At 33.0% G+C, this 14,596-nt stretch overlaps 1 long non-coding RNA gene and 1 pseudogene across 1 annotated transcript; both read right to left on the reverse strand.

Annotated features, from left to right (window-relative positions):
- Positions 1–1,962: 1,962 nt before the first annotated feature.
- On the reverse strand, positions 1,963–14,218 carry LOC105115080 (cysteine-rich receptor-like protein kinase 26; annotated as a pseudogene).
- LOC105115074 (uncharacterized) lies at positions 8,376–9,364 on the reverse strand. Its single transcript, XR_840268.1, has 2 exons — positions 9,236–9,364; positions 8,376–8,616 (listed from the first exon to the last, which is right to left on the reverse strand). It is a non-coding gene; the product is annotated as an uncharacterized LOC105115074 (long non-coding RNA).
- Positions 14,219–14,596: the final 378 nt, after the last annotated feature.

Raw genomic sequence — 14,596 nt, forward strand, 5'->3', positions numbered from 1 at the left:
CTTGATCTGGAAACCAAGATGCCTAAATGCATGACAAATGCCTCCTTTTATAGGCCAAAATTAGGAACTATTGATTTGATGACTTATTGATGAGTGAGTGGTCAACTCTTGACTTGGTGACAATCCTTATCTTCTCTTGTTTGCCCAAAACGTCATTGATAATGTCAAAATTGGAACCACTTCCAAACATGAAAGTTGTAGAAAATTGTCTCAGGATTCTTGTGTAAAACATTCAGCTCATTTGGACTTCTAGAACTCTAAATATGGGCCAAACATTGAACAGGGCTCGGGCTGGAAGATAGATTCGGACTTTTTTGTTGTTACTCCAATTTGGACTTGAAAATGGCCTTTTTAGATCTTGGGTTCCATATGAAAGTTGTAAGCCTATGTCTTACCTTTCCATCCATATAAAGTGGACCTAAATCTGAGATCTACAGCTCCAGATATGATCCAATTACCAAAAAGTGTTCCGGTATGGACTGTACCGGCATCTCTTTTCGGAGTTTAGCCATCTCTTTGTCCTTTCAATTTCAGTTCTTAAATTTATCAATCAATCCTTTTATTTATATGATAGGCCTGTATTTAAAATAAATATTTACCACAAATTAAAGGTATCTTATATTATTAGATATATTATTATAAAACATACTTTAGTTAAGAAGTTATTGATATTTCAAGTGCAAAATGATGATATAAAATTATGATAAAAATACACTTTTAACTACTAATAAAAAATAAAAGATTCACCACACATACCTTTTAATCGTGTTGATTATAAATACCTTAAGTTCTACTACTATAAATAGAGGATTCGAGTGAGGGGGATTTGAACGAGAGTGAAGAGAGAAAATGAGAGGGAAAATGAACTTGGAGCGACCTCCCGGGGTTTTATATTGTGTTTTTATTGATGAAATTATCAATTAACTATTAAATAATATTATTTTTAATTAATTCATTAGTGATTTTCTTAATAAAGTAATCTTGAAAGTTTTATTTCACACTTAAATATTCAAAAAAACTATCTATCTTTTTGGCGGTTCATCAATAATTTTGTTGATATCAGTGATACGTTACTATACAACTATTTTTATTTGAATTCAACTATAATTTCATCGGTATAAGTATTCATAAAAAGGTACACATCACCGTGTTTTTTCTTTTAATTCCTTTGATTCCAACAGCGATTCCCTACTGCTCCAAACAATTTTGATTTAACGAGGGTACTTTTAAATTACATGAGTAGAAAACAATTGATTGAGATGCAACTGATTCTAGGCAAGCCGCCTTGGATATATTATTGTCTTGTCGAGTCATACCCTGAAATTTGTTCACTTTTTAAATGCATCATTCATTAAATAATTCAAGTAGACGATTCTAGCTGGGTGAATGTAATGATGAAGTCACTACAGCAGGCATATGGAGCAGGTAACCCAACAAGTTGTCTATACAGAGGAAAATCGTGCACTAATGAATACTTTAGATCTTTAACTCAAGGTCTCAAATTATGTATAATTAAATATCACTTAAGTATTATAAAAATGTTTTATTTGCTTATCTTGAAAATAATCTGCTTTATTTATTTATTCATTTAAGAAATAGTTAATTATACTCCAGTCATAAAATAATAACAATTACTTTTATTCGATTACCTGCTTAAATTCAGTATTTGTGAGAAAAAAAATCCCAATAAAAAATGAATGAAAAGAAATTTTGGACTTAATAAAAATAGGTGTGGATATTAGCAAAATTATGTTTTTCCCAATAAAATGAACATTCATGCCAAGATATATTGTTCCTTCCATTAGCTATGGTGGGATAATGGTACGTTGATTACAATTTATTTAGTCAAATATGCTTATTATCATTCAATTCCCTGGTAAACGGATCAATAATCTCTGGTTCAATCAATGAATTTTGGACAACATTGCATAAAATACCTTTATGTGTGACTGCTGGAAGAAGACAGAAAACGATGAGTAAGGAGAACTAAGGATTTGAAATCTCATTAATGGAGGATTCGAGATGGCCAATTCCAGATTGATCTGATGGATATGATTCATGATTAGTCAATGAACTTGATGCTGATATTGGTTGTTCTCTAGAGGAGGGAATATCTTGTGTCGGCCTTGATGTTTCTTGTTCCTCCATAGCGGAGTGCATACAATATGGAGGTCTTGATGGTAATGGAAGAACGAAAGAGTCGCTGCTAAGCATCAGAATAACTGAAGCCATGGTTGGTCTATCTGCTACCTTTTCTTGGACACATAGTAATCCCATGTGGAAACATCTTATCAATACATCTCTCCTTGAAACAACCCTTTTGAGAATAGGATCTATCAGATTTAATGTTCTTCCTTCATTCCAACTCTCCCATACCTGCAAACATTTTGATTTTATCAATTGTGCCTAAGTGTTGGGGTAATAGATTAGAAAAATACAATGAACCATTTTTAGCAGCAATAAAAAAAAAAAAGTTCAATTGATCTGAACCTACTCATAAAGATGTTACTTACGTTGGTGAGAAGGTATTCTTGCTATTCCTCGCCATTGAATGAACCATTTTGACGACCGGTAATAATCTCCAAAACTAGCACACCGAAGCTAAAAACATCTGACTTCGCTGAGAAGCATCCATGCATCGCATATTCTGGAGCCATGTAGCCCCTGAAGGTAACCATAATTTAAATAATTTCAGTTGCAATGTTGAAATATTACAAGTCTTAATCATGTGTTGCTTTAGAAATAGTTACACGAAATTTTAGCAATAAGCTGTAGCTAGATTCTTAAACTTACAAGGTCCCCACAATTCTACTTGTGGCGTCTTGCGTTTGATCCATTTGAAATAGCTTTGCCATGCCAAAATCCGAGATTTTAGCATTCATTTGATCATCTAACAAAATGTTGCTAGCTTTTAGATCACGATGAATAACCCGAAGCTGAGAATCTTGGTGAAGGTAGAGAACTCCTCGAGCAATGCCTACTATGATCTGGTAGCGTATTTCCCAATCAATGAGCGATCGCTTGCTTGGATCTACAGCCATGAAGTCTAAAAGCATGGGCATCAAAAAGGAACAAGGAGCAACATAATCTACTCTTTCAAAAAAATAAATTAAGAGTTAGAATAGTAACAAAATAGTGTTTTCGGATTACCAAATAAGAATTGATCGAGACTTGAATTAGGCAGAAACTCATACACTAGAAGCTTTTCTGTTCCTTCCAAGCAGAAACCAAGGAGTCTTACTAGATTCCTATGCTGAAGCCTTGCCACTAACAGGACCTCGTTCTTAAATTCAACTTCTCCTTGTGCAGAATTTCTTGCTAGTCTCCTTACAGTTATTGCTTGTCCATCTTGAAGCAGACCCTGAATCATTTTTCCATTGAAATAGTTTAAGATAAAAACAATGCAAATCAACATCACGTAATACAATCATCTTCAAGTTATATAAAATTTAACAAATATTTGATTCACATTTCAACCTTTTAATATCATTAATTACCTTATAAACAGCACCAAAGCCACCTTGTCCAAGCTTATTATCATCAGAGAAGTTATGTGTTGCAACTCTGATGGATGCAAATCTGAATTGCACGCATTCATTGCCTCCATTTTCTTTGAAATCTTCATGAAAGAAAAACGTTGAAGTAGTTAATTCCATTCAATGTTCAAATCTGTATCCCTGACCATTATTATGTATATTGAGTAAAGACTAACATACTTTTGACCTCTTGCTTTGGCCGCCTACAATAAAGAAAGATGGAAGTGATAACTATAACTGCCATGAAGATTAATACGGAAACAATGATGATTACAACTTTCCGAGTTGTATTGCCATTCTCTGCAAACCAGGGAAAGGTTTCAGATAAAATGTAAATAGAAGCTGAAATGTTAATGCTCAACTATGAGTGAAATGATTAAATTTATTGTCTTGTACGATAAAGAAGAATCCGTCGTTTGCATCAGTGCATATATTTGTTATAATGGAAAAATCACTTGCTGATAGAAAAATTATGTGGTAATTAAAAAAAAAGATAAAATTTTCCTCAAACTCTCTCTGTAACTCGTTAATAACAAGGGAAGCAATATTTCCATCGGTAATTTCTGATAATAATCTCGAATTTATTTTCTAATAGTGTATGCAAGATAAAGGGCAAGTCTCCGAAAGTCTGGCGGTCGGACTTCTTTTTTTCTTGACCAATATAATCATATATAATTGTAACTACAGGTTCTCAACAGGGTTTAGGCTGCGAGAATCTAGAATTTTCCTTCTCCTTCAATCTAAAAGAAAAGTAGAAGGACAAGTGTATATGGGATTCCATTTCCACGTTTCAGTAGAAATACGTGATTTGAATTGAACGATTTTATTTTATTTTTTGCTTGAGAAAGGAGTTGAATTTAATTCAATACAAAGTGATAACTATAATTTCTTACATTGAATTCACTCATTTTCTATGAATTTTTTCTGGTGAGAATTAGGACTACTAGAGTTTTTGTATTCTCTTCTTAAAATTGAGGATGTTGCATGGATGACTTGGTATGAACCGCATAATTTAGTGTGTGTGTGTGTGTGTGTGTGTGAAAGGTAAAAGGGCTATCTTAATTCATATCTTTTCAAGGTCTACCTGCAGCTGGCGGAAGTGGTAGCTGTGCTAATGTGGCGGCTGTAACTCTATAAAAAGGGTAGGTTTCAAACCTTAAATAGCAGCTTCCTCTTACAATTCTCCCTCCAATCTTTCCTTCGATCTGTCCATCACAACAGCTTCGAATCTGTTGAAAAGTCCCAGCCAGGCAATCATCACAATCATGGGCTGATAAATCAGGCATGCATTGAACGAGTCCAAATATTGTAATGCTTCCCGCCGTTTGATTTCCTGTCGCAAACTTTAGAAGTGAAGTACCTGAAGCTGCAGCTGTACGAAGTCGACTTGTTAAGTTTACAAGTGCCTGACTGAATAGATTCACATGCGAGGCATTTTCTGTGTTCCAAGTGTACACAATAAACTCTTCGTCTAAGACACCAAACGAGGATCTGTTGGAGTATCGTAGAATACAGAAATCATAAATTCCTATCGCCTCTTTCTGGTTAGGACAAACCTGTAAGATCTTACGCACAGAGTTACTAACGCAACCTCGACACTCATTCAGCAAAATATCTCCTCTACAAAGTGCAATTGCATGTACTTGGTCCGGGCCTATTTGACCAGCAGAGAAATTATAATATCCGTAGTCAATTTGGGTATTGGAGGCCAGAGAAGAAAGGAGGCTGTCAAGGTTCTTTTGGAAAGTGCTGTTAGCTGTGTAGTTGTTTTCGATGTTTCTGCAAGACTGGTACAAGAAATCTGGTTGAGCAATACTCAGTGAGGCTAGAAGAATACAAGAAAATGAAAACAACACTATTAGTCTTAAGGAATCCATTGGAAAAGGGTTGCTCACTCTTACCTCAAGCTATTTTTTTTTTTTTTTGGAGATGGATAGTGCATGATGGGTTTCATCTGAGGGTGTTAATTCTATTTATTTTTTGAAATCAGAAGTCTATGATTTCAATGCTTGAACATAGATAGCTACTATTTTGGGGGAGAAAAATGCTTTTGACACTTTAATTAATTGTCGATTTGAACACGAATTACTATAGGTAAACTTGGTCAACATGGAGGCCAGAAAAATGATTCAGGTATGCAAGTATGATGTGAAGCCCATTCAATGAAGCAACAACTGTTATCATAGGTCATAAATCGGAGAGTCTTGAACAATTTAAGAGATTATTTGACATAAAGGGAGCAGTGGCATACAATGGGAATAACACAGATCAAAAACAAAGATCAACAAAAGGCTTACCAAATATGTTGTTATGTGGGATAGTAGGCTTATCAAATATAAAGCAACACGTAAGGTTGTATAGTTCAATCCTTTGTATACCAAAAAGTAGACAAAGCATTTACTGGTTTCTGTCGTCGTCCAGTCTTATTCCATCTTATTCTATCCAGCATATTAAAAGTATCTTCTTTTTTTTTATTTAACCTAGGATATCCATACTAGCTTATATTTATTATAATTAATTTTTAAACTAACTGAACATCCTATGCATATGCAGAGGAAGGAAATAATTTCCTTCGGTCACTGGGCCACAGCCTCCTGCGCATACTAAAAGTATCCTTAAAAAGCGAAGTGATTGTTGCTCTAGAAAACTATGCTTATTACAGTTGTTTGATTTTGATATGTTATTATAAAATATCACATTAATATGTTTGGTAAACAAGTTAATGGATTGAGATGTAAGTCATTAACGACAAGCCGCCCCTAGAACCATATCCTTCCTCTAGTTTTTTTAAACAGATTGAGTGGAAGTCGTCTTTGGGTGCTTCATTTATTTTAAAGAACAAGAAAATTATTGAGGGTGGCATGAATCAAGATAGCTTGATTCATGCGTCAGTGACGAGCTTATTTACTGTAAGGTAACAATCAAACAATAAATATATACCCCGAAAGCCACCTTCATATTCAGATTACCCCACCATAAAAGTGTAGTTCACATTAGCAGTCAAGACATCCAATTTTTTTCTATGTTAATTTTCTAAGTAACTATTATGTATCTCTAATATCTTTATGTGATCTATCACATTATCCACCACCAAAATTTCCACTAATAAATAACATCATGAAATGCCAAAGCATTTTTCACTCATAATCCTCAAAAATCAAAATGTTTAATAATTTTTTTTTCAATTTCATTCTTCAATATTAGATTTATAGGGTAATGAATTTCATAATTTATTTTGATTTATTTTTTATATAGTTATCCTAGTTTTATAACATAGATCGTAAATTATACAAGTAGTTGTGTTGATTCAGGTTTTTTTTTAACTTTTTTTCCTCATCTTCATTCCTTGATATTGGATTGATTGGTAATTGAGATTCATAATTATTTTTTGATTTTATTTCTATGAATTTATTATAGTTTCATGATCTTGACCGTAAATTTTATAAGTTAGCTAGGTTGACTTAAATGTTTTTTTTTGTTTTTTTATTCAAACTCATCCTTCAACATTGAGTTGATTGAGAGCTAGAATTTAAAAAAAAAATTATTTGTTTTCTAAGAAGCTATTTTAGTCTCTTGACTCGAATTTAGTAGATTAACTCGAATCGACTTGAGTCACTGTTTGTTTTTTTTTAATTTAATTAATCAACATTGAGTTTATTAAGAATTGAGCTTCATAATTTTTATTTATTTTCTTTTTATATATAGGGTTATCAAGATTTTATAATCCACGTTGTAGGTTATGCTAATTAACATGGATTTTTTGTTATTTTTTTAATTAATTAATTTTTTTAACTTTATCCTTCAATATTGGATTGATTGAGAATTATATTTCATAATTTATTTTGATTTGTGTTCTATAAGGTTATCTTAGTCTTATAATTCGAGTTATAGTTTGGTTAGTTGACTTAAGTGGTTTTTTTATGTCCTTTTATTAAGTGATTTTTTTAATTGCATCCTTTAACATTGAATTGATTTTAAATTGATTTTTATAATTTATTTTAATTTCCTTTATATAATGTTATTTTGATCTCAAGATCGAGACTTAGTAAATTAATCCAAGTTTACTTGGCTCAATTTTTAGTTAAAGCTTATTTTTTTATTTCATCCTTCAATATTAAATTAATTAAAAATTAAATTTGATAATTTTTTTATTTACTTTCTATAAAATTATCATAGTCTCATGACCTCTATAGCAAATTTAGCAAGTTAACTAAATTTAGCAAATTAACTAGAATTGATTCAAGTTAATCTAATATGTTTTTATTTCAATAATTTTTCAAAAAGATATCATTTTAATTTTTTTAGTTAAACTATATTTTTATTAACCATCTAAGTTATTTTTTGATTTTCCATATAATTTATCAAGTCAATCCTTATACAATTTAATAGGCTCCCTATTAAATGTTCAAATGGTAGCAGAGCCCATATGAATTTGCTTGTGGGCTTGTCATTTAATTAAAGTACTGATCACCTAGAAATATGCAGCCTCTTATCGCCTTGTCATTTAATTAAAGTACTGATCAACTAGACAATTGCCCTCTTATCGCCTGTTCTTCCACAAATTGAAAAACACAAATAGAATAATCATTTTCGATTCAGTTTAATTTTTATTTATAAAAATTAATTAAATTAAATTATATTTTTTTTAAAAAAATAACCAAAATCAAATTAAAAACCAAATTAACCCAACCAGTTTCAATTAAGTTTGTTTCGGTTTTTAATGAAAAAAACCAAAAAAACCTATATTAGATTTTTAATGGGCTTTTTAATAAACTTTTAATTAAATTTTTATTGAACTTGTAATTAATGATAATATTGTATACTTTTTTTATAAGATTCTTAACCAAATCAATTTTTTTTGGGTTGTTTTTTGCAACTAAATATTCATTTGTTGCCTTCCTAATAATTTTTCATTTGTTTTGTTTGAGTGAGCAGAACTCCTGCTGCAGATAAAGTTTAAATAACACCTACCAATAAATTAAAATATAAATTATAAAATATTATCTTCAAAGGGCTTTACAAAAACAACAAATAACATTATCATAAAACACTCCAGTAGTCCAATTGTTGCCATCAAAACCTGAAATTAACAATACAAAATTATAACTTGATAAATTAAATTAAAAGATATAAAAATAAAAGTATTCCACATCAGATTTGGGCAATTTTCAAGAGAAATTCTAAGCAATAGAATGAAAATAGGAAGCTGAACAGGGAAACAAAAATCCAAATAGAAGCAGAAACAATTTTTCATATAAAGAATAAAATCAATATGATTTTCCACCAACAAGTACACTGAGATCAAAATACAAATAAGGAATCTCCCATTTCCTTAATTATCAACGAAAATAAAGCACAAACATGGGTTTTTAATTCTGCCTACTTGGTTTGGAAAACAGTTTTACATATTTTGCACTTCATCCTATTGTTGTTGTCAATCTGTCTAATTTGAAGAAACAGAAAATAATTTGCAATTCTGACTAATTAATTTGCAATGCCGCAAGCACTAGAGATCAAGATATATACATTCCTTTCAGTGCTCAAACATGGGTTTTCAATTATCAACGAAAATAAAGCACAAACATGGGTTTTCAATTCTACAAACATTCCTTTCATTGCTCAAGAATAAAAAACCAATTAAAGCAATCACAAACATTCACGCATGCAATACAGTAAAATAAAAAACTACAAATGGTTACCTTAGATATGGATTTTTGAGCATTCAAAACAACAACTGTGTCTCTGACCTCTGCATTGAAAAGCAAATACAATAAATATAATAGAAGATAGACTAATTAATTAATTAAAAAGGAAAAAACATAATTAAAACTTATTGCTATAAAATCGAACTTTCTTCTCGAATCTACAACAGTACAGTCCGTTTTAGACCCAACATCTTGTCTGCAACCATAAAATTAAAAAAAAAAAATTGCCAGAAGAAATTCAGCAAGGTCATGAATCAATTATGATCTTGTTGTAGAAGGGGCTGAAAAAAATGACAATAAAAGAATGTTGACAGGATGCAGATGTGAAATGTTATAGAGATTCAGAGAAGTACCATGTGTCTGTGATCTTGTATAGATGAAGAGGAAATGCCAACTAGATAGGTTCTGCCGTTCTGGAACACGTTGATCTATTGTTGAAACTTGAGAGGCTTGATTGGTTTCAACTTTCAAATTTCAGCTGATGCTTGGCGTTTCTCTGGTTGTCTGTGTTTGAGAGTCTAAGACTCTAAGGAGAGGGGGCGGCCGCGGGTGCTAGTGTTAGGATTTCAGCTGATGCTTGGCGTGCCTCTGGTGTTTGAGAGTCTAGGGAGAGGCGGCGATCGCGGATGCTAGGGTTAGGATTTCAGCTGAGCGTGTCTCTGTTATTTGAGGAAGTGTTTGTTTGTGCATTTTAAAAGTTGTTTAAATTTTTTTTGAATTTTTTGAATTTTTTATTAATTTCAAATAAATATATTTTAAATAATTTTAAATTATTTTAATAGATTAATATTAAAAATAATTTTTAAAAAATAAAAAAATATTATTAATATATATTTTAACATAAAAAATTATTTAAAAAGCAATATTAACCACACTTTCATATATATTCTCACAACTAAAAAAGAGGAGACGGCCACACTGCTAGGGTTAGGTTACTAGGTATTGGGTAAAGATTTTTTATTTATTTATAGTATTTGTTTATTAGAAAGGTTCGTTTCAGTTTGAGTTTATCGGTTTCAACAATACAAAACTGAGAACTAAACCAAACTATAAATTTTTTAAAAAAATTTAATTTTAATTTTTTTTTTAATTTAGTATTTTCAATTAATTTTTAAATGATTAAATCGATTTATCAGTTTACGAATAGCTAAGCAAGTCGACATCCTCGTACCAACTTTTATGCCTCCATAAAGACACGCACAGACATGGAAAGCCCATGATATGAAACCTACTAAATCTTCTTATCCAAGATAGGCCTATTAACACCAGGAATTGAGGATCCTTCAAAGCTTATGGCTGGGTTTGAACCTTGGCCCTCTTCTAAAGATACTCCCATGCCTATTTCCCCCCCTACGATATCCCTTTTTTCTTAAAGAACTAAAATTATGATTAAAAAAAATATGTAAGATCCACAGCTTTTAGATGCATCTAAATATATAGAGGGAGAGAGTAAGATATGGGATTCGATAGTCTAATCTATCTGTTAATTATTGATTGCTTTAGGACCAGATTATAGTTATTTTTAAGTTTAGACGAAGAAGAGTTTAATTTATTTTAAATATATCTGTATGGTATCCGAAGAACAGGCTTGGCTTGAGTTTGCACAGCCAATCAACCAACATTTTTACTCTTTTGCCTAATTGGTTGTCATTCAATCTATAAAATTTAGCAAATATTGCTACCAAAAGCGTCTCAGAAATATAACAAGGACCTAATTGAACAATCATGAAATCTAATGTGGTCCTTCTTTTTTATTCTTTTTCATCTATTTATTTCACCACAGCTCCTGCTTCCATCGAAAAACAAATAATTTGAAGCAAAGTTGGAGCACCAGCATCGTTAGTAACTTGCTCTTTACCTTTGGATGTTATCGAGGGTCCATCTCAGAGATGGTAACCTCATTGTTAGACCACCGGGAAGATCTAGTCCTGGATTCATCCGACTCCATTAACCTTGAAGCATTCACCGATGACGGAAACGAGTCTTCTCTGTGCATAAAAAATGCAGGTTTTGAGGGTGCTGCGAGAGTGACAGAGTAGCTACTAAGCATCAAAGAAACTTGAGCCATAGTCGGTCTGAGGGCTTCTTTTTCCTGAACACAGAGTAATCCGATGATGATGCATCTCGTAATTGCACTTCTTGGACCCTCATTCAAGGTAGGATCTATTATGTCTAGAGGTGTCCCATCATTCCATTTTCTCCATGACTGCAAAAATTTAGATAAAGTTGATGCACATTATTCAAACAGAATCAATAAAATAAAGCACTGTTGATACTTACATAGGTTAGAAGGTCCTCTCTATCATCTCCTATGCCGCTGCCACCAATCTTTCGACCACTAACAATTTCTAAAACTAAGACACCAAAGCTATACACATCTGATTTAACTGAGAAATGTCCCCGCGTAATATATTCTGGAGCCATATACCCGCTGCATGGAATCATCAGATTGGATTAATTCTAGATTAAAAATGGCCGCAGAAAATCTACTATAAATTATTTCATTTTTGTCCTATCAATTATTATATTTTGAAAAATATGTGGCAGACTGGCAGTATATACTTACAAGGTCCCAACTACTCTACTCGTGCTATCTTGAGCTTGATCCATAACAAACATTCTTGCCATTCCAAAATCTGAGATTTTTGGATTCATGTTCTCATCTAGCAGAATGTTAGCAGCTTTGAGATCACGATGAATAATCCGTATTCGAGAGTCTTCATGTAGGTAAAGAAGGCCCCTTGCAATGCCATCTATGATTTCGTAGAGGGTTTCCCAATCTAGAAGTACACGCTTGACTGGATCTGCAAATCAACTAGAACTAGATCAATTACCTGAACTGACCATGGAGATTACATGTTCAAACTTGATCAAGGAATCAAATGACGAATATACCAAATATCAAGTTGTTGAGGCTCGAGTTGGGGAGAAACTCATACACAAGAATCCTTTCTTCTTTCTCACAGCAGAAACCCAGGAGTCTAACCAAATTCCGATGCTGAAGCTTGGCAACTAACATGACCTCATTCTTGAACTCTAGCTCTCCTTGTCCTGATGCCCTAGACAATCTCTTTACAGCTATATCTTGTCCACTCGTCAGAGTGCCCTGGAATCATTTCAAAATCAGAGATGTTTAGAACAAATTGAATCTAGTCCAAAATTACCAAATGTCTCAAATTGAATCATATTTGACAGACAATTGATTTTCCTTTACCTTGTACACGACACCAAATCCTCCTTGTCCAAGTTTATTATCCTCAGAGAAGTTACCTGTTGCTGCTCTGACAGTGCCAAAATCAAGTTGGAGCAATTCTACATCTTCCATTTCATTTAAATCTACAACAAAGCAATCCTAACGCATAAGCAAATGAAAAGGCTGCTTCTTTGAAGAGCTTGAATGAAACATACCTTAATGTAAGAAATGGTGTATTTTAACACTAGCAGAATTTCCCATCAATTATCATAACATCAGCAATTTAAAGCTTCAGTTTGAGTGTAGGAATGGTAAGCAATAAAAAGAGGACTCTAAGAGGCTAAAAAGCTTCGCGTTATGTCCTTAACCTTTCAAATAACTTCAGAAATCACCTTTAGCTTCCTCTTCCCCCTTCTGCTTCCTCCTAGCTCTTAAGAAGATGGAGATGCAAACTATAAGAATCACAGAAACAGCTATCGGAACAATGAAAATGATGGTGATGACATTTCTCTTCATGCCCTTCTTCCCTAAAAACCAGAAATGAAATCTTATTTACACATGTTTAGGCTGAATAGATAGATTTGTCTAATAACTAACGAGTAGTAACAGAGCAAGTTAAGTAAATATCCAAAGGTTAACTTCTAAATTGCTGGGAATAGATCCTTAATTGAATCGAATCTTTAACAGCCTAAACCCACATACTCAAATTCAAAATAGTTGAAGAAAAGTATTTCATCTAGTCATGCTTTAAGTTGTGCGCATACCTTGTGAAGTTGAAGCTGGTGGTGATGGAATTGAATTACTCGAAGGGTCATAGAAACGGTCTATCTCATACCTAAAATTACAGCTTGGATAAATAACTCTTCCTCCTTGTCTTGCATCACAACACTGTGGAATAAGTCCTGAAGCATTATACAGGCAATCCCTGCATTCCGAAGTGGATAAATCAGGAGTACACTGTACAAGTGCATATATTGTTTGATAGTTTGGGGCAGCTATTTGACCCACTGCATACTTGTAACGAGAATCCCCTGCTGCTGCTTCATCACTCAGCCTATCTAACAAGGTCATCCGTGACTGATTGAACCCGACTACATCAGAGACATTAACTCGATCATCATACACCCAAAAATAAGGTCCTCCTTCCAAGAGATTAAATATGGAGCGGTTTGTGTAGCGTACCATACAATCATCTAACCCTCCAATTGCCTCCACAAAGTTTGGACAGAGTTTTACCAGGGAATCACTAGCATTTCTTATGCAACTGCGGCAGGAATCAGGACTGATATCCGGTCTACAAAGTGCAATTGAATAGACTGTGTCTGCGTCTTGGCCGTTGGAAAAGTTGTAAAAGCCATTGTTTATTTCAGTGTTGGTGTAGATAGAGGTGAGGAGTTGATTGAGATTTGCCTGGTAAGTACTGTTAGTGGTGTAGTTGCCCTTTCCTACACACTCTTTATATAACATCACAGGCTGGTCTGCTGGCTGCTGTGCCTTAGCTAGAGCCAGAACTTTCACGAACAGAAGACAGAGAGAAAAAAACAATCTGGAAGAAGCCATCGGTTTTTTTGGCTGCCTCTGAATCTGGTACAGTGATATGAAACGATCTTCCTAATTATTGAACGACCACGCGGCGGCCAACATCTGGGAATTATTCAAACTAAGTCCGGCTTGTGCATACTTTAATTAAATATTGGAATTCTTCGAACTAAAAGTCTCAATAAGTTTGTCTTATAGATATGGTGGTATCCTCACCGAATTTGACAGGCTTCGAAATAAAATAAAGAATATTAACGTAGAAGCTCAAGACAAAATTGATTTAAATTAAATAGTAAAACCAATATTATTCAAGAACTAAAAATAATCTTGCCAATTTTACATGCTTTATTTAATTTTATAAGATTTTAATTTAATTATCCTTTTAACTTACAATTAAGGGCTTTCCGGATATAAAAAGTGGATTCAATAATATTTTCTTGAATGTGGGGTGAGAGGGCTTTGTCAAATATTTATTTTTCTTAGGTTACCTCTATAATTTCCTTAATACCTCAAAAGAAAAGTTGTTTTCTCACCAAAGTTGAGAAAACTTATTCCTTCAAACACATTGCCTATCACAAAAAGACAACAGATCGCTCACATGAAACTAGTTGATTGGTTTGAAG

The sequence above is a fragment of the Populus euphratica genome, unplaced genomic scaffold, assembly GCF_000495115.2.
Source record: "Populus euphratica unplaced genomic scaffold, PopEup_1.0 scaffold637.1, whole genome shotgun sequence".
Lineage (NCBI taxonomy): Eukaryota > Viridiplantae > Streptophyta > Magnoliopsida > Malpighiales > Salicaceae > Populus > Populus euphratica.